This window comes from Canis lupus, chromosome 22 (genome assembly GCF_048164855.1).
Source record: "Canis lupus baileyi chromosome 22, mCanLup2.hap1, whole genome shotgun sequence".
Taxonomy (NCBI): Eukaryota; Metazoa; Chordata; class Mammalia; order Carnivora; family Canidae; genus Canis; species Canis lupus.
In genome coordinates this window covers 52,113,029-52,135,055 of record NC_132859.1, presented here as the reverse complement: position 1 = coordinate 52,135,055, position 22,027 = coordinate 52,113,029, and the positions used below count along the sequence as shown (strand labels likewise).

Below are 22,027 nucleotides of genomic sequence, written 5' to 3'. Positions count from 1 at the left end.
ACATATATAATTATAATTATATAATTATAAAATTATAATTATATAATTTTCTTTATCCATTCATCTATTGATGGATACTGGACACCTTGGGCTGCTTCCATAGTTTGGCTATTGTAAATAATGCTGCTATAAACAAAGGGATGCAAGTATCTTCTCCACAAAAAAGAATGAAATTTTGGGGCGCCTAGATGGCTCAGTTGGTTAAGCCTCTGCCTTTGCTCAGGTCATGATACCCAGGTGCTGGAATCAAGCCCTGCATTAGGCTACCTGTTCAGCAGGGAATCTGCTTTCTCTCTCTTCCCCTTCACATTGTTCTTTTTCTTTTTCTCATAAGTAAATAAAATCTTTTTAAAAAAAGAATAAAATTTTGTCACTCACAACAACATGGATAGAGCTAGAAAGTATTATGCTAAGTGAAATAAGTCAGTCAGAGAAAGATAAATACCATATGATGTCACTCATGTGTGGAATTTAAGAAACCAAACAAGCAATGGGAAAAGAGGCAGGAGAGACAAATCAAGAAACAGAGTTTTAACTATAGAGAACCAACTGATGGTTACCAGAGGGAAGGTGGGTAGAATGAATGAATTAGGTGATGGAGATTAAGGACTGCACTTGTCATGATGAGCACTAGGTGATATATGGAATTGTTGAATCACTATATTGTATGATTGAAACTAACATAACACTATATGTTAACTAACTGGAATTTTTAAAATTTTAAAAATTAAAAAACTGCACTGTCTGATGCAATAGCCACAAGCCACACATGATTATTAAGCTCTTGAAATGTAAAGTCTACTCTTAGGTGTGCCTAATGTGTAAAATGCAAATTGGATTTTGTAGGCTTTAAATGAAAAAAGTATATAAATAACTCATTAGTATTTCTACATTGATTACATGTTAAAATAATATAGAGTATTGTTTATATATAATTATATATTACATGTTATTATAATATAATAATTAATATAATACAATTGTTATACAATTGTTATACAATTGTTATTACAATTGTAATATATACAATATAATACAATTGATATTGTAATATAATAAAAAATTTATTTACTTTTTTAACTTCCTTTAATGTTGCTACTAGAAAACCTAGTTATATATGTAGCTTACATTATATTTCTATTTCTGTATTTCTATATTTCTATTGGCAGCAGGCTCATATATTAGCCTTACATATTCTTCACATCCTCCTTCAAGATTGATTTGAAAAATCTACATTTTGGTTACTTTGGTCTTTTTCTCTTTTTTTTTTTTTTTTTTTTTTTTTTTTATCTTTTTCTCTTTTTAATTGCATTTTTAATGCATGGGACTTTGTCATCTTTAAAGAACACCAACGGAAGAGGGGCACAATGGTGGAAAAGTAGGGTCCCCCACTCACCTGTCCCCACAAAATTACCTAGATAACTTTCGAATCATCCTGAAAATATACGAACTTGGCCTGAGATTTAAAGAGAGACCAGCTGGAATGCTACAGTGAGAAGAGGTCGCGCTTCTATCAAGGTAGGAAGAAGGGGGAAAAAGAAATAAAGAAACAAAAGGCCCCCAGGGAGGAGGGGCCCCGCGAGGAGCCGGGCTGAGGCCGGGGCGACTGTCCCCAAGACAGGAGAGCCCCGTCCCGGAGGAGCAGGAGCTGCACCGACCTTCCCGGGCGGAAAGGGGCTCGCAGGGAGTTGGAGCAGGACCCAGGAGGGCGGGGATGCCCTCGGGCTGGCGGGGACACTAACAGACACCTGCGCCCCGGGAGAGTGCGCCGAGCTCCCTAAGGGCTGCAGTGCGCACGGGGGACCCGGAGCAGCTCAGAGGGGCTCGGGGGCGGCTCCGCGGAGGGGGCTGCGGGGCGGGAGCAGCTCGGGGCTCGGGGGCGGCTCCGCGGAGGGGGCTGCGGGGAGGGAGCGGTGAATCCAACAGCCCAGGCCCCGGGGCACAGGGCGCCGGGACACAGCCCGGGAGCCGGCCTCCCCCGGGACAGGCAGAGGCCGGGAGGGCTCAGTTCAGGGAGGACGCTTCTGCCCCGAGCTGAGCAGATCAGCGGCCCCACCCGGAGCCTCCAAGCCCGGCAGACGGAGAGCTCCGGAGCTACTGCAGGAGCTGACTCCAAGGCTGCAGAGCTGGCCCCGCCACTGCGGTTGTTCCTCCTGGGGCCTCACGGGGTAAACAACCCCCACTGAGCCCTGCACCAGGCAGGGGCAGAGCAGCTCCCCCAAGTGTTAACACCTGAAAATCAGCACAACAGGCCCCTCCCCCAGAAGACTAGCTGGATGGACAAGTTCCAGGGGAAGTCAAGGGACTTAAAGTATACAGAATCAGAAAATACTCCCCCGAGGTTTTTTTTTGTTTTGTTTTGTTTTTGTTTTTTGTTTTTTGTTTTTTGTTTTTTGTTTTTTCATTTCTGTTTGCTTCCACCACCCCTTTTCTTTCTTTCTTTCTTTCTTCTTTCTTTCTCTTTCTCTTTTTCTTCATTTTTTTCCCTTTTTTCTTCCTTTTGTCTTTCTTTTTCTCTTTTCTTTCCTTCATTCTCTCCTCTCGTTATCTCCTTTTCCCAATACAACTTGCTTTTGGCCGCTCTGCACTGAACAAATTGACTAGAAGGAAAACCTCACCTCAAAAGAATCAGAAACAGTCCTCTCTCCCACAGAGTTACAAAATATGGATTACAATTCAGTGTCAGAAAGCCAATTCAGAAGCACTATTATACAGCTACTGGTGGCTCTAGAAAAAAGCATAAAGGACTCAAGAGACTTCATGACTGCAGAATTTAGATCTAATCAGGCAGAAATTAAAAATCAATTGAATGAGATGCAATCCAAACTAGAAATCCTAACGACGAGGGTTAACAAGGTAGAAGAACGAGTGAGTCACATAGAAGACAAGTAGTTAGCCAAAATGGAAACTGAGGAAAAAGAGACAATTAAAAGACCATGAGGATATATTAAGGGAAATAAATGACAGCCTGAGGACGAAAAACCTACGTTTAATTGGGGTTCCCGAGGACGCCAAAAGGGACAGAGGGCCAGAATATGTATTTGAACAAATCATAGCTGAAAACTTTCCTAATCTGGGAAGGGAAACAAGCATTCAGATCCAGGAAATAGAGAGATTCCCCCCCCCCCCCCTTAAATCAATACAAACTGTCAACAACTCGACATATAATAGTGAAGCTTGCAAATTCCAAAGATAAAGAGAAGATCCTTAAAGCAGCAAGAGACAAGAAATCCCTGACTTTTATGGGGAGGAGTATTAGGGTGACAGCAGACCTCTCCACAGACCTGGCAGGCCAGAAAGGGCTGGCAGGATATATTCAGGGTCCTAAATGAGAAGAACATGCAACCAAGAATACTTTATCCAGCAAGGCTCTCATTCAGAGTGGAAGGAGAGATAAAGAGCTTCCAAGACAGGCAGGAACTGAAAGAATATGTGACCTCCAAACCAGCTCTGCAAGAAATTTTAAGGGAGACTCTCAAAATTCCCCTATAAGAAGAAGTCCAATGGAACAATTCACAAAAACAGGGACTGAATAGATATCATGATGACACTAAACTCATACCTTTCAATAGTATCTCTGAACGTGACGGGCTTAATGACCCCATCAAAAGGCGCAGGGTTTCAGACTGGATAAAAAAGCAGGACCCATCTATTTGCTCTCTACAAGAGACTCATTTTAGACAGAAGGACACCTACAGCCTGAAAATAAAAGGTTGGAGAACCATTTACCATTCAAATGGTCCTCAAAAGAAAGCAGGGGTAGCCATCCTTATATCAGATAAACTAAAATTTACCCCGAAGACTGTAGTGAGAGATGAAGAGGGACACTATATCATACTTAAAGGATCTATGCAACAACAGGACTTAACAATCCTCAATATATATGCCCCAAATGTGGGAGCTGCCAAATATATCAATCAATTAATAACCAAAATTAAGACATACTTAGATAATAATACACTTATACTTGGTGACTTCAATCTAGCACTTTCTACACTCGATAGGTCTTCTAAAGACAACATCTCCAAAGAAACGAGAGCTATAAATGATACACTGGACCAGATGGATTTCACAGATATCTACAGAATTTACACCCAAACTCAACTGAATACACATTCTTCACAAGTGCACATGGAATTTTCTCCAGAATAGACCACATACTGGGTCACAAATCGGGTCTGAACTGATACCAACAGATTGGGATCGTCCCCTGCATATTCTCAGACCATAATGCCTTGAAGTTAGAACTAAATCACAAGAAGTATGGAAGGACTTCAAACACGTGGATGTTAAGGACCATCTTGCTAATAGATGAAAGGGTCAACCAGGAAATTAAGGAAGAATTAAAGATTCATGGAAACTATTGAGAATGAAGATACAACCGTTCTAAATCTTTGGGATGCAGCAAAAGCAGTCCTAAGGGGGAAATACATTGCAATAGAAGCATCCATTCAAAAACTGTAAATAAATCAAATACAAAAGCTAACCTTACACCTAAAGGGGCTAGAGAAAAAACAGCAAATAGATCCTACAGCCAGTAGAAGAAGAGAGTTAATAAATATTCGAGCAGAACTCAATGAAATCGAGACCAGAAGAACTGTGGAACAGATAAACAAAACCAGGAGTTGGTACTTTGAAAGAATAAGATAGATAAACCATTAGCCAGCCTTATTCAAAAGATAGAAGACTGAAATTAATAAAATCATGAATGAGACAGGAGAGATGACTACCAATACCAAGGAAATACAAACGATTTTAAAAACATATTATGAACAGCTATAAGCCAATAAATTAGGCAATCTATAAGAAATGGACGCATTTCAGGAAAGCCACCAATTACCAATACTGGATCAGGAAGAAATAGAAAACCTGAACAGGCAAATAACCAGGGAGGAAATTGAAGCAGTCATCAAAAACCTCCCAAGACACAAAAGTCCAGGGCCAGATGGCTTCCCTGGGGAATTCTATCAAATGTTTAAAGAAGAAACCATACCTATTCTACTAAAGCTGTTTGGAAAGATAGAAAGAGATGGAACACTTCTAAACTCGTTCTATGAGGCCAGCATTACCTTAATTCCAAAACCAGACAAAGACCCCACCAAAAAGGAGAATTACAGACCAATATCCCTGATGAACATGGATGCAAAATTCTCAACAAGATACTAGCCAATAGGATCCAACAATACATTAAGAAAATTATTCACCATGACCAAGTAGGATTTATTCCCGGGATGCAAGGCTGGTTCAACACTCATAAAACAATCAATGTGATTCATCATATCAGCAAGAGAAAAACCAAGAACCATATGATCCTCTCAATAGATGCAGAGAAAGCATTTGACAAAATACAGCATCCATTCCTGATCAAAACTCTTCAGAGTGCAGGGATAGAGGGAACATTCCTCAACATCTTAAAAGCCATCTACGAAAAGCCCACAGCAAATATAATTCTCAATGGGGAAGCACTGGGAGCCTTTCCCCTAAGATCAGGAACAAGACAGGGATGTCCACTCTCACCACTGCTATTCAACATAGTACTGGAAATCCTAGCCTCAGCTATCAGACAACAAAAAGACCTTAAAGGCATCCAAATTGGCAAGGAAGAAGTCAAACTCTCCCTCTTCGCCAATGACATGATACTGTACCTAGGAAACCCAAAAGACTCCACCCCAAGATTGCTAGAACTCATACAGAAATTTGGCAGTGTGGCAGAATACAAAATCAATGCTCAGAAGTCAGTGGCAATTCTATACACTAATAATGAGACTGAAGAAAGAGAAATTAAGAAGTGAATCCCATTTACAATTGCACCCAAATGCATAAAATACGTAGGAATAAACCTAACTAAAGAGGTAAAGGATCTATACCCTAAGAACTATAGAGCACTTCTGAAAGAAATTGAGGAAGACACAAAGAGATGGAAATATATTCCATGCTCATGGATTGGCAGAATTAATAGGGTGAAAATGTCAATGTTACCCAGGGCAATTTACACGTTTAATGTAATCCCTATCAAAATACCATGGACTTTCTTCAGAGAGTTAGAACAAATTTTTTTAAGATTTGTATGGAGTCTGAAAAGATCCCGATTAGCCAGGGGAATTTTAAAAAAGAAAACCTTAGCTAGGGCATCACAATGCCAGATTTCAGGTTGTACTACAAAGCTGTGGTCATCAAGACAGTGTGGTACTGGCACAAAAACAGACACAGAGATCAATGGAACAGAATAGGGAACCCAGAAGTGGACCCTCAACTTTATGGTCAACTAATATTCGATAAAGGAGGAAAGACGATCCACTGGAAGAAAGACAGTCTCTTCAATAAATGGTGCTGGGAAAAATGGACATCCACATGCAGAAGAATGAAACTAGACGACTCTCTTTCACCATACACAAAGATAAACTCAAAATGGATGAAAGATCTAAATGTGAGACAAGATTCCATCAAAATCCTTGAGGAGAACACAGGCAACACCCTTTTTGAACTTGGCCACAGCAACTTCTTGCAAGATACATCCCCGAAGGCAAAAGAAACAAAAGCAAAATGAACTATTTGGACTTCATCAAGATAAGAAGCTTTTCCACAGCGAAGGATACAATCAAAAAAACTCAAAGACAACCTACAGAATGGGAGAAGATATTTGCAAGTGACGTATCAGATAAACTGCTAGTTTCCAAGATCTATAAAGAACTTATTAAACTCAACAGCAAAGAAACAAGCAATCCTATCATGAAATGGACAAAAGACATGAACAGAAATCTCACAGAGGAAGACATAGACATGGCCAACATGCACATGAGAACATGCTCTGCATCACTTGCCATCAGGGAAATACAATTCAAAACCACAGTGAGATACCCCCTCACACCAGTGAGAATGGGGAAAATTAACAAGGCAGGAAACCACAAATGTTGGTGAGGATGAGGAGGAAAGGGAATTCTCTTACACTGTTGATGGGAATGTGAACTGGTGCAGCCACTCTGGAAACTGTGTGGAGGTTCCTCAAACAGTTAAAAATAAAGCTGCCCTATGATCCAGCCATTGCACTGTTGGGGATTTACCCCAAAGATACAGATGCAATGAAACGCCGGGACACCTGCACCCCGATGTTTCTAGCAGCAATGTCCACGATAGCCAAACTGTGGAAGGAGCCTCGGTGTCCATCGAAAGATGAATGGATAAAGAAGATGTGGTTTATGTATACAATGGAATATTCCTCAGCCATTAGAAATGACAAATACCCACCATTTGCTTCAACGTGGATGGAAATGGAGGGTATTATGCTGAGTGAAATGAGTCAATTTTTGAAGGACAAACATTATATGTTCTCATTCATTTGGGGAATATAAATAATAGTCAAAGGGAATATAAGGGAAGGGAGAAGAAATGGGTAGGAAATATCAGAAAGGGAGACAGAACTTGAGGACTCCTAACTCTGGGAAATGAACTGGGGGTGGTGGAAGGGGAGGAGGGTGGGGCGTGGGGTGAATGGGTGATGGGCACTGAGGGGGGCACTTGACGGGATGAGCACTGGGTGTTATTCTGTAGGTTGGCAAATTGAGCAGCAATAAAATTAGATTTATTATTTTAAAAAAAGGAAAATAAATTTAAAAAAATAACACCACCTCTTTAATTGGTAAAAATTCACTAAGGGAGGTAGTAGAGTTTAGATCAAACATGAGACAGTGAATGTGCCATTTGTCTTGTAATTTGTTTTGCAGGAATCAAGGAAGATATGCTTCTTTTTAAAAATCTACAAGAAATGTGTGGGAAATATCAGAAAGGGAGACAGAACATAATGACTCCTAACTCTGGGAAACAAACTGGGGGTGGTGGAAGGGGAGGAGGGCGGGGGGTGGAGGAGAATGGGTGACGGGCACTGAGGGGGTCACTTGACGGGATGAGCACTGGGTGTTATTCTGTATGTTGGTAAATTGAACACCAATAAAAAAATAAATTTATTTAAAAAAATTTAAAAAATAAAATAAATAAATAAAAATCTACATAGCTCATACTTGATGAAATGGAATTACAATCTCTGGTTTCCAAATATTTGTCACCCAGTTTCTAAATACTTAATTCTAATAATTAAACAATTGTTTGGGAGAAACCAAACATAATCTGGTCCAACTGTTGGATGCTCCTAGTAGTTATTATGTGTGTAAAGTGAGTAATGTCTCAGGTCACACTAATCAAATCTGTGTCAACTTTAGCATTAAGTATCTCTTGGTAGATATCCATCTAAAGTGCTTAAGATCAGATAGAGTTATTCTATGGAATGTGGACTTTTATTAAGATTTGGGAACCTCCCAACACTCTTCATGGGATAGGTATGGAGACATGTGCTCAAGGCTGTACTCTCAAGGCCAGAGTGTGGACATGACCCCACATTTTCTCCATGACACCACTGCCTCTTCAGTGGAAATGGCTCATGTGTAAAGATCACAGTTCCTGGAACCTTCATGGGTGTCCAATATATCTTAGTACCAGAAATCACCAAAGATCAAACTCTGGACATTGCTTATTCCTAGGTAGGAGGGAGTGAGGAGCTCTGAAATGTCCTGATTTTCATTAGATCCTCTTGAACACCAACTATCTTTCTGCCTTCCTAAAAGGAAATTAATTGATATTTTCAGTATGTATGATCCTTTCTTTCCATGCTGATAAAAGCACCATAAGTTAAACTCATAATGTACAGACAGGTATGGAAACAACAGTGATATTGGCCATAATACAGAAAAATCAGTGAGATCTCATTCTGTGCTCGGCATCTTATCTCAACTATATTATTTAATCCTGAAACACAGTTATCATTATGTCCCACATTTTAATGATGATAAAGAAGAGATACACAAGGATTAAGTAACATGTCCACATTCTACAGATTAAAAAATCATTAAGCCAATCACAAAAGTGATTTGTCTCCTTTCAAATTAAGTATGGTTAATTATTATGAAGTACTATCTCTAAGAAATGTGTACTTGGTCTACATTTGACTTAAAGAGATAGAAATTAATTTTAGAAAGCCAGAAATACAGAAGTCAATATGTTGATGAAAACCAAGGCCAGTTGCTGTCAGAAGCCTGATGCACGAAGGCATCTGTCTTCTTGAGGTACAGTAACATCCCTTAACCTCACTACCTTCAGTGACTATTGTGTGATAAGAATGATGCATGCATGGCAGGAGTGATCCAGTGAGGAAAAGGATGCATGATTGAAGGGCTGAAGTCTCTAATAGGACAAAGGGATGAGCAGTGACTACAAGAACGATTACTACTTCCTGCAGTTACTTGGCTTCATAAGAACATTCCTTTATATGAATGTGTCACATACTTAAACCTGCTTGCAGATTCCTGCCTGTCCCCCAAAAGATGAGCAGCTCTAGAGATCGGAAAGGGGCAGGCATACAAAGTGGGAAAGGGCAGTTTGGTCCAGGACACAAAAGATTTGATTTGACTGAACTGCAGGATGGGATGAGAGGAATAAAACTACATGTCTGGCAGAGGTCAGACCATGAGAAGCTTTCTCTACCAGTACTACTCAATGTGTGGCCAACAAACCTGCAATCACAGCCACTCGGAGGGGCTTTTTAGAAGTACAAGTTCTTGGAGCCTACCCTAAGCCTACTGAATCAGAATCTGAAGCTCCATAACCTTTTAGCAGTCTCTCCAAGGGAGTCTTATACATGCTAAAGTTTGAAAATAAAGCCACTGCTGTTTTATTTCCAAATTTTGATTCTTCTTGAATGAAACATTCCAACTGTGAGTTTGTCTACATTACAGAGACTCACTCTGTATATTAGCAAATCCCTTATACGGATTTGATCATTTTAACCCTTGAGTGGCAAATGTATAGAACAGACCAAATGCAGGACCCCAAGGATTTCAGAATATACCAATATTGGAACCATTACCTATAGAAGGAGAGACAGAAAATTGGAAGATACTCCAAAATTAGGAATCTTTAAAACATGCGTTTAAATAAAACATAGTTCAAAGAGAAAATTACCAGGAATATTGGAAAATACTTTGAATTGAATGAAGTAAAAAATACAATATTATCAAAAACTGTGAGATCTGCTGAAGTAGAGCACAGATGGAACTTTATTATATTAATGTTTACATTAAAAAGAGAAGAAAGACCTCCAATCAATGAACAAAGCTTGCACCTTAAGAAAATGGGAAAAAAAGAGCAAATTAAAATAAAAGCAAACAGAAGGAGGGGGGGAAAAACAATAAAAGCAGAAATCATTGAAATTTAAAGTAAAACAAAACACAAAAGCAGATTCTCTAAAATATAAAGAAAAGAATCTTCAAAAAAGGCTTTTTAAAAGATTTATTTATTTTAGAAAGAGAGAGAAAGAGCACACAAATGAGAGAGTGGGGGGAGGGGCAAAGGAAGAGGGAGGGAGAATCTCAAGCAGATTCCATTCTGGGGCTTGATCTCACGATCCTGAGATCATGACCTGAGCTGAAATCAAGAGCCAGATGTTTCACTGATCAAGCCACCCAGGTGCCCCTCAAAAAGACATTTAAAGTCAATTTATGACTAGTCATTCTGACTAGGAAATATATATAAATTGTCAACATTTGGAAAGAAATATGCTGTAAAGACACTAAAATGTTAATAAAGGAATATTATTCATCATATAGTAAATGTGAAAATATGAATAAAATAGACAAATTCCTTGAGGAACACAAACTACTAGAGGTCACTCAAGAAGAAATAGACGATCTAAATAGTTCTACCTCTATTAAAGAAATTGAATATTTTGTTAAAACCTTCTAACAAGGAAAATTCAGGTCCAGGATGGTTTTACTGGAAAATTCTGTCAAATATTTAAGGAAGAAATAATACGAATTTGACACAAAGAGTTCTAAAAAACAGAAGAGAAGGAAATACTTCTAATCATTCCCTAATCATTCTATGAGGCTATCATTACCCTGAAATCAAAATCAGATAAGTTATTACCATATCTATCATAATAGAGACATAATATCCTCAAAAATAATTAATAATAGCAGCAAATAAAATTCAGTAACATGAAAGGAAAAGTGTATTATGACCAAACAAAGTTTATCCTCAGAATGCAAAGTTGTGTCAACTTTTGGAAATCGATCTATATAAATTGTTATACCAAGAGATTAAATAAGACAAACCATATGATCATTTCAATAGATAACAGGAAAAGTGTCATACCCATTAATGATTAAAAATTCTTAGTGAACTTTTTAGTTTTTATATAAGGGAACTTAGATAACCCAATAAAGAATATCTTTAAAAAAATAAACTCTATAGGAAACATTATAATGAATGATAAAAGGAATGAATGTTTTCTCCTTAAAATGATGTACTTGCCATCCCTAATCAGCACACTGGAAGTCTTAACTAATACAATAAAATAAGGAAAACAAAAGAAAGAAAAAGTCTACAGATTGGTAAGGAAGAAATAAAAATCCCTACGTATCTATATCAAAAATTCCAAGGAATCTAAAAATAATCCACTGAACTAATGAGTAAATTTAACAAGGAGGCAAGATACAAGGTAAACAATAAAATTAAATTGTATTTCTCTGTATTGCCAATGAACAATTGCCAAATTTTAATTTTAAAATCAATACTGTTTATAATAGAACTAAAAACAAGCATGAAATACTCAAGTATAAATTCATCCAAATATATACAGTGCCTATGTACTGTATATAGATATAGATAGAGAGATATAGATATAGATATAGATGATATAGATATAGATATAGATATAGATATAGATATAGATATAGATATAGATATAGATATAAACATATCTATATCTATCTCCTGCAGGGATTTTCTTTGGGATTGCATTGAATCTATAGATCAACTTGTAAAGAATTTGACCACTTAACAACACTGGCACTTTCAATCCATTAAGTAATTTGTAGTTTTCAGTACATAGGCACTGTATATATTTGGATGAATTTATACTTGAGTATTTCATGCTTGTTTTTAGTTCTATTATAAATATATATATATAATATTTTAATATTGACAAACTGATTTTAAAAATTACATTGAAATTCAAAAGAACTATAATAGTTCAAACAATTTTGGACAGGAAAAACAAAGTGGAGGATTCATGCTGTCTGATTTTGAGGCAGGAGAGCTAGGTTCTTATCTCACGTAGTCCAAGAATGAATCTCTCCGGCAAAGGTGAGTAAAGCTGTATAAGTTTATTAAGCAAGGATAAAGAAAAAGCTCTCAGGAGAGAGCCACTGAGGGCCTTTAGGGTTGGTCTTTATTAAAAGCTAACCAGGGAACCCAAATCCTTTTAACATCTCTACTGAAAAAAAAAAATCTCTACTGATAGCACCATTGAGTAAGTGATAGTGACTATTGATAACACCTTAAATGCCTATTTCCTTTTTAGGATCTGGTAATTCTTTGTTGTCACGGGTAGCTGTTATAACAAGACCCCACCTCTGACACCTAGGACAGGATGGTCTGATTTGTTTCCTTATCTTATTGGTTTCCTTTCACCTCCAAAAGTTTCAGAATTTTATGAGCCTCATCCCATGCCCCCCTACCTATCTCTCCCTACCTAGCCCTGCCTGTCCCTTACTCATTTTCAAGACTTACTATAAAGCTACAGTGGGTTTTAATGAAGGAATAGACACAAAGACCAATGTAACAGAATACAGTGTGCAGGGTACACCTGGATGGCTCAGTGGTTGAGCATTCACCTTTGGCTCAGGGTGTGATCCCAAAGTCTGGGATCAAGTCCCACATTGGGCTTCCCTTGAGGAGCCTGCCTCTCCCTCTGCCTATGTCTCTGCCTGTCTTTCTATGTCTCATGACTATGTGGGACCCAAGGAATTTAACAAAAATCCCCTACCCCTGGACAAGCAGAGCAGGACTAACTCCATTTTGTGCTGCACCCGCCATCTCATGTATGACCCCCACATGGCCTGCTTATTGCTCAAGGCACTCCCCCACCCTAGTCAAGCCGCCGGGCACACCCTTACTGGAAACCCGCTCATATAGGAATGCGGAACCCTTAACCGCCAAAGAACGTAAACCCCGCCTTTTGCCGGCCAAACCTGCGCACCAATTCTGACCAGAGTGACAGGTTAGCTCAAAGGGTCATTATAGGGTAAATTGTAATTCAATTGGCCACCTGCGTGCGGACCGACATGACTGTGCAACTTTCTGTGTGTGTTATAAGCTCATTGGCTACTGGCCCCTATAAAACTGGTACACCTCTTAACCTCGGGGTCCAAGTCTCTGCTCTGCTGTGTGGGGTACACTTGGACCCAAGCTCGAGCTCGTAAATAAACCCTTGTGCGTTTGCATGGGTGTCAGCTCCTTGGTGGTTTCTCGAATAGGTAATCTTGGGCACAACAAATAAATAAAATCTTTTAAAAAAGAAAAAAGCATACAGCATACAGAAGTAGATTTATGCATATGTTTGTGTGGACCATTCGTCTTTTACAAAGTAAAAAGACAATTCAGTGGAGAAAGACAGTCTTTTCAACAAAAGTTACTGTTAACAATTGTAATTCAATGGCAAAATAAATAAACCTTGAAGTACAGTTTGCACTTTATTCAAAAATTAACTCAAAATGTATTGTGGACCTTTAAAACCTAAAACGAGAAAATGTGTAGAAGAAAACATACAAAACGTTTAACTGCTGGGGATCCCTGGGTGGCGCAGCGGTTTGGCGCCTGCCTTTGGCCCAGGGCGCGATCCTGGAGATCCGGAATCGAATCCCACGTCGGGCTCCCGATGCATGGAGCCTGCTTCTCCCTCTGCCTATGTCTCTGCCTCTCTCTCTCTCTCTCTCTCTGTGTGTGTGACTACCATAAATAAATAAAAATTTAAAAAAAAAAACAAGAAAACGTCTAACTGCTTATTTGATAACATTTCTTAGATTATGATCTCAAAATTCTGATATGTGAAAGGGAAAAATTTGATAATAAAATGTTATCACTTAAAAACTTCTGCTTTATAAGGACACTATTAAGAAAGGAAGGAAGCCAAAGCTGAGAGAAAAATATTTACATAACCATATTTAAGAAGGGATTTGTTGTTTCAGAATATTTTAAAAACTCAAATTTCCAAAAAAGGAAAAAAGTGTACTTGTACACTAAAAATTGGAAGGATACAGAGAAGAGTAACATGGCCTCTGCATGAATGACTTACAAATTCATGAAGTGTTCCATATTTTTACCCAATGAAAGTGGCAAAAGGTATAAACTTCCAGTGATTAGATAAATAAGTACTGGGAATGTGACATACAACATGAGGACTATAGCTGATGAGAGAACAGAAGGCTAACTGAGGACAAAGCACAGGGTGGCACCTCACAAAAGCCCCCCCCCCCCCCCAGGTGACCTGTGTGTGACATTCCTCAGGCACTCCTCCCTTACTTAAAGCTAAGGGAAAGGAAAAACAAATAGTTAATTTATAGAGATTATAATCCTATAGACGTGAGTCTCCCTCAGTTTACAAAATGTCTTAGTGATTTACAAGAAAAAAAGCATTCTTACCAATAACCTAATTCCAGAAAGAAACCCCTAACTGTCTCAATGTTAATGCTTTACCAGAGGGAAAATACAACCTTTACCTTGACAATGGCAAGGCCTCCAGGATCTTGTAGATCTTCTTTAGCATATGAAAGTCCTTTCAAAAGCTCCCTTTTCCTGACCTCCCCCAGCTCCTAAGTATATAATCAGCCACCCTTCACAACCCCAAGGCAGCAGCTCTTTCTGCCCACGGGTGCTGTCCCCATGCTTTAATAAAACCACCATTTTGTACCAAGATCTGTTAAGAATTCTTTCCTGGTCATCATCTCCAGACCCCACTCCACCAAACCTCACCTATATTCCAAAACTGCATCGTAGTTAACACTACTGTTGGTACATCTGAAAGGTGCTAAGAGAGTAGATCCTAAAATTTCTCATCACAAGTGATGTAGTTTTCTTCCTTGGATGGAGATGTCAGTATTATAACGAAATAAAGATAATTGTAGGCCATTCCAGGGGTCACTCCATGATCCATCTGCAAAGGCAGGAGTTTGGGGGTGGGGGTAGGCTCAAAGAATCTAGGTGGTCTGGACTGGCAGGTGGTCTTGTCAAGGTAGTCACCAACTCCTGGGGGGTGGTTTCCAGTTTCATTTTGCCTAAGTTAAGAGGAAAGCCTGAAAGAAGATCCTAAGGGAAAATATAAGTAGGACAGAGGTTAGTGAGCACAAGCAGGTGGGCAGTAAAGGCCAGGTCTTGGAGTCTAGCTGATGACAAGATGATGAATGTAACTAAACTTAATGTGGTCATTGAGGAAGGAACAGAAGGTTAGCTGAGGACAAAGCACTAGCCGACACCCCAACCCCTCACCCCAGGTGGGATGTGTGTGACATTCCTCAGGCACTCCTGACTTCTCTAAAGCTAAGAAGAGGAAAAACAAATAGTTGTCAACTTATGGAGACCACAATCCTGCAAGACATGAGTCTCCCTCTGTTTACAAATGTCTTAGTAATTTACAAAAACGAAGCATTTTTATCAATAACTTAGCTTCCCGAAGGAAATGTAGATACAATTAAATGTCCTTACGACCAGCAGCCCATTGACAGAAACTTGAAGAGGGCAAAGTATACTATTCCTCCAGGAAGCTCCCAACTATCTTAATGTTAAGCCTTTTGCTAGAAGGAGAAACAGCATCTGCCTTTGGCTCAGGGTGTGATTCCCACATTCTAGGGTTCGAGTCCCACATTGGGCTCCCTGCATGGAGCCTGCTTCTCCCTCTGCCTATGTCTTTGCCTCTCTCTGTGTGTCTCTCATGAATAAATAAATAAAATCTTAAAAAACAAAAACAAAAACAAAAAACAAAAAACAAAAACTTGACAAGGGCAAGGCCCGCACTATCCTGAGTCCTCTTTAACATATGAAAATCCTTTTGAAACCTCCCTTTAAAAAAAAAAAAGAAAGCTTTTTCTTACCTCCTACAACTCCCAAATATATAACCAGCCACCCCTCACAACCCCCAGGCAGCAGCTCTTTCAGCCCACTGGGTCCTGTCCCTGTGCTTTAATAAAACCACCATTTTGCACCAAAGACATCTCAAGAATCCTCTTGGTCATCTCCAGATCTTGCACCACCAAACGTCACCTATATTCCAAAACTACATCAGTCATCATTTCACAATATATGTAGTCAAGTCATTGCACTGGGCATCTTAAACTTACATTGTACTGCACATCAATTATGTCTCAATAAAACTGGGGGGGAAAGGAAAAGTTCAATTAGAAAATGGCAGACTATTTAAATTGACACTTTATCACAGAAAATTTAAATCTGGTGGAAAAAAAAGATATACTAAAAGATGTTCAACATCACTAATTATTGGTAAAATCAAATTAAAAGCACAATGACCTCTACACTTGATGAGGACTAAGTAGTTCAGTTAAGCCAAGAGAATCTTCAAATCAAGAACAGAGTGAAATCTTTTCAAAATTGTCATTCTAAGAAGCCAGACCCAAGGCCGAGCATCAGTCAGAACATGTTGGCATTCCAGGTCACTGAGTGATTTCCCATCCTAGCCTGGCAGACACATCATTCACAACCAAGTCACAAAGACAAGGGATGAAGCTAAAACCTATTTCCTGGGTGATAAAGGAAGAGATGTTCATGCCAGAATAACTGATTAAGGTAGGAGCCCCATCTGTGGGACATGACCTCCGAGACCCTGCCTAGCCCCCAATATATATGCATGATGCAACTATTATTCCAAGTAAGCTGCACTCTTGGGCTCTTATCCAGACCTCCTGTGGGTTTTCTTCAGTCTGAACAGAGTACCCAGAGATAGTTCATTCATAATAACAATCTATTCAAGACAGGTCATTTGTTTTGGTGAAAATAGAATGTTCTTGAAAATGTTGCCATTACACAAGATAAGTGATGAACAGAGCTGACCTCTAACTCCCTATAAATGAAAAGTAATGTAAAAATCAAACACAAAAGAAATAGAAACAGCCACAACAGCAACTCTGTCAGCCCTGTGGAAATATTCTGAATCTGTAACTCTCCATCTATTTATTGTTCTTGCATTTCTTTTTCCCTTTGGTAAGGACAGTCATTTAGGAGAGGGACTGGCCTAGCTCTGCTACCTTTGGAGATAGGAAGCTCCTTGATATGGGGAGACCACAGAAATGGGAGGGCTTGTTGCATTATCTCCCAGTGGAAGAGCATGCACCCACTGTGTGAGTGGTGCTTGCCATCATGCTTGATGGCTGTCTCATGAACAGGAAACAGAGAAGGCTGTTGGCCCCATGAGATTACGTCAACAGTTTCTACTGCAGTCCCCCTCCCCAAGACTGAATAATTTGTCTTGACTTGGTTTTCAGCTTTTTAAAAAATTTCCAGGTCATGTTAATATGTCAAGTTTGGATGATTGACAAACCTGACTCCTACATTTCAAATTTCTAGGTGCTGTACATTGAGCAAAAGAAGTAAACTAAAAGCAAAACAAAAAACTAGCCCGGCCTCTGGGAAGCTAGCACACAAGTCAGGGAGATTACAGGGTTTCATAGCAAATGGTGAAGCCGGGGTAGTACTGTTAGGTCTCCTGGAAGATGCTCTGAACTTAGACTTACCAAGCACTGGTAGACTGCCCCACTCACCCTAAGGGAGGGCCCTGTGCCCCCATGCCCTACAGCACTGGTGTGGCTCCCCATTCCTCTCTGCCTACCTGCTGGGCTTTCCAGGTGTCACATTTTAGCTCTCAGATTACTGGAAAAGTTCATCTTCTCTACATACTCATTGAGTCCTTCAAATGGCACGTTTGTGAACATTTTCATTTTATAAAATTTTTACTTATCTTTCTATTGGTTTCTCAGTCATTATCTTATTGAACTGCAGATTTCCTTTTAGTTTCTATGTATTGATTGCTTTGTTTTTTTATTTTAATTTTATGTATGTCTGCAACTGGTAATACACTCATGAGGTTCAAATTTCAACATCTAAAGTTGGGTCTTCTGTAAAATCTCACCTCTATCTCTGACTCTCAGCCACCTCATTTTATATCTATCTCTCAAGATATTGTATGCATGTGAAAGCAATGAAATCATATCAGCATTCACACATACGTAAATATTCTTCCCCTTTTGCTTCTAGACAGATGATAAGATTACTTAAGGATTCTTCTGTACCTTACTCTATTTGCTTAACATTCCATCCTGGAAATTATTCCATATCCAATCCATAAAGAATTCCCTTATTTCTTCTTGAGGTTGTGGAGCATTCCCTTGATGGGATGTTTCATAATTTATTTAACCAATACAGTATTGAGAGACATCCAGTTTGTTTCTAATCTTATGTCTCTTTCTAGAGGTGAGATTGCTGGATCAAAGGATGGACAATTTTTAATTTTGAAATTTACTTTCCAAATAGTCTTTTTTAGAGACTGTACCAGTGAGAACTTCCATCAGGGATGTATATGAGCATCTGTTTTCACTCCTACTGCCAAAGCTGGGTGGTATCACTCTGCATGTCACACACTGCTTGATAAACCTTGGCACTCCAGCGTGTCCCTCTGCAGGAAAGGGCAAGTCCTTTAACCACACAGCACTCACTTGCACTTCTGTCCTCTCAGTGCTGGGCCTATCTTTCCATGAGATTGCTGGTCTTTTGTTTTGGAGGAGCACTTAATATGCTCAGGCAGAGAGCTATTTCTATGATATTGGCTGCATATCCCAATTTCTCATAAATAATTATTTGGCTTCTGACTTTACTGCCTGTGTGCACAACGTCAAAATTGTAATTTTATGTAACTAAATTTATTAATTATTGTTTTCTTATTCTAAGCTTTGTTGTGTAGTCAGAAAAGCTGTGTGTGTGTGCACACTAGCTCTCCCATGTTACTTCTAGCTTTTTTATCATTTCACTTTTATGTTTAAATATTTGAACCATTTGGAATTCATTCAGACATAGAGAATGAGGTATGCATCCAGCTTATTCATCTTCCAGATTACTACCAAATTTTCTCATTGCCATTTATTAAATATACTTTTTATGCTGCTTTCAGATGGTTTCCAACCTAGACTAGCCTATGTGTTTAAGTGTATTTTTGGTTCTTATTGTCTGTTCCACTAATCTGCCCATCTATTCTTGCTTTTTTTCCACACTGCTTTACTTATTGCAGCTGTCTGCTGTTATAATACAGCCCCTTGTTATTCTTTTATTTTCAAAACTTGCTATCTTCACATGAACCTTGACTACTGAAAATAACTATTGATACTATTAGTGTCCTCTCATCGTATTCATAAATTAACTAAGGGAGAATGGAAATCTGTTTGATGTGGAGCTTTCCTGCCTAATGACAATGACTGCATGTTCGTCTTATATAAATATACTTTTGGACTTCAGGAGTGTTTTAAATTGTTGCTCAAATAGCCATGTACATTTCAATATGCATTCCCAGATATTTTACTTGTATTGTGCTATTATAGAAGAAGCTTTTTAAGTAAAATCTTATAAAATTTTATTTTATATATAATATATATGTGTATACATAAGCTACTGATTATTCTTTATTATTTTTTCCCAAATACATGAATTCTAAAGTCTCTTATTTTTGCTAAAATTGTTGGTTGATCATCTTTGGTTTCAATGATAACAATTTTATCTAATCAAACATAGTAGTTATTTTATATCTTTCATCCCACATTTGTACATCTTTAATTCATTCACTTTTTAAATTTTTTTTGGATAGTGTAATGTCAGTAACAGCAAATAAAATTAGAGATAAATAAGATTTTACAACTTTGTATTTTCCATGACTTTAGTGGAGATGCTTTTAGTATTTCCTTACAAAGCTCAATGCTTGCTTTGAAATATATATACATATGTATACATTTTGTGTGTGTATCTTCATTTCTGTTTTATTTTTTTAAAAAAGATTTTATTTCTATATTTGAGAGAGAGCTCAGGAGAGTGAGAGTAAAGCAGGGGGAGTGGCAGAGGGAGAGGGAGAAGCAGACTCCCTGCTGAACAGTGAGCAGGACTGGACTCAAGGCTGGATCCCAGGACCCTGGGATCATGACCTGAGCCAAAGACAGACACACTTAACCAACTGAGCCACCCAGGTTTCCCTCTTAATTCCTATTTTTAAAAATTCTTAAAAATAATGTGTATCAGTGCATGATTTTAAATAATTTTTTAATAAAAATGGAAATTAACAAAATGGAAATTTAATTTTATCACATGACTTTTCAACATTTTTAAAAATAATTAAATAATAAAAGATGTTATATATTATTTATTTTTTATTAGGATCTATAAATAAGATTCGTCTATAATTTACAATCCATTATGCAATCATGCTTTGGCATTAATATCATACTTGTCTCTTCAAAATATTTTGAAAAATAACATTATTTTTCTTTGGTCTGAAATATTTTACAGATCTTTGGAATTATCAAGTCTTTAAATGTTTGCCAGAATTCTTCACTGTGTTCTAAAGGTTGAGTAGTCATACAAAAAAAATTCTTATATATTGATCTGCCTATTGAGATTTTCTCTTTCTAGAGAGTTTTGATACATTATAGTTTGTTAGAAAATTATCATTTCCTTCAAGTTTTCAAATATATTTCACAGAGTTAAGCAAAGAGGTGTCTTAAGACTTTTAAATTACCTCTGATATTATTTTCCCCTCATCATTACTTATGTTCTGTGTTTGCACTTTCTTCCCTATAATAAAATCTATGATTTTTCTCCTGACTCCTGCTTTAGCTGCATACCAAAAGTTTGATATGTAGACTTGGTATTCTTGTTATTGTGTTGTTGTTTATACTTTTGAATTTTTATGTGTTTTTCTTTGTGCCCAGTAATTGTTTGAGAGCACCTTGAAATCCAGGTGGTAAGAACTATTTGTTTTCTCGTTCTTCTATTAAATTCTGGTTTATTACATGAGATAGGATAATAGTTACACTTCTGATTTTTAGAATTTACTGAAGCTGAGGTTTTTTGACCCATCATATTATTATATTTTATGACTGTTCTGTGAGCACATGAAAAGATTTGTTCCTTGTTTTCAGGATACATTTTTTAATATAGTAATTAGCTAATCCTTATTAATCGTTATACTTGAGCCTTCTGTGTCCGCCTTACGATGCAGATGTAAGGTACAGAATCTTGCTGTGGCTAGTGCTCATTAAACCTCTGGTGCTCACCATCTTATAAATATGGTTTATGCCATTCTGTGACTATTAAATGGTGTCCTCCCCTCTTTGGCATTTTAAAGTGTCTGTTTGTTTTGATTAATGATGTTTGGTGTGGATTCAACTTTATCCAATGTTAAGATGACTTAAGCTTTCTCTTTGTACATGTATGCTAGTTTACAACTGCCCATACTTCTGTATTCAGATTTTAATCTGAATTTTCATTTACTGAAATGAAAGATACGTTTAGTGTAAGTTTTGTCACCTATGTTGTCATTTCTATTGTTATGTTTTTCTCTAACGGTAAAGATTTGTATTTTGATAGTATTGAACTGCCTTCCATTAAAAGCAAGACCACAGGCCAACAGTGGAGCTGCTTATGCTCAGCCCCATATCACTAAACTGAGACCTAACTTAATGAAAACTTTGACTCTCCCAGAAATGGAATTTTAAGACAGTCAGTCAAGAATTGCCTCATCAGAACTAGGGAGGTAATCTGTCTGACAGGCCTCTGTCATCCCCTAAAAGCAAGTAAACTTGCAATAACCAATTCATTTTTTTGCCTTTTTTAAACTTTCTTGCTCTTGCCTCTTCATTTTGTACAGGTCCTCTGAACCCTTTTTTCTATCTGCTGGGCTGGATACTGCCCTATTCAAGTTGTTTTTTGCTCACATAAACTCTTAGATATTTAATAAACTTCAGTTTATCTTTTAACACCTTATACACATAACTTTACATTATACCTTCTAGTATCTATTTTTTTGATGGATAGTAGCTCTTAATTGCCAATATGAGTAATGATGAAATTAGTACATTCCATCTTCCCCCCTTCATCT

The 22,027-nt window shown here is 38.0% G+C and overlaps 1 pseudogene; it reads left to right on the top strand.

Moving 5' to 3' along the window:
- Positions 1-14,112: 14,112 nt before the first annotated feature.
- Positions 14,113-14,208, top strand: LOC140614566 (U6 spliceosomal RNA; annotated as a pseudogene).
- The last annotated feature ends 7,819 nt before the right edge of the window (positions 14,209-22,027 follow it).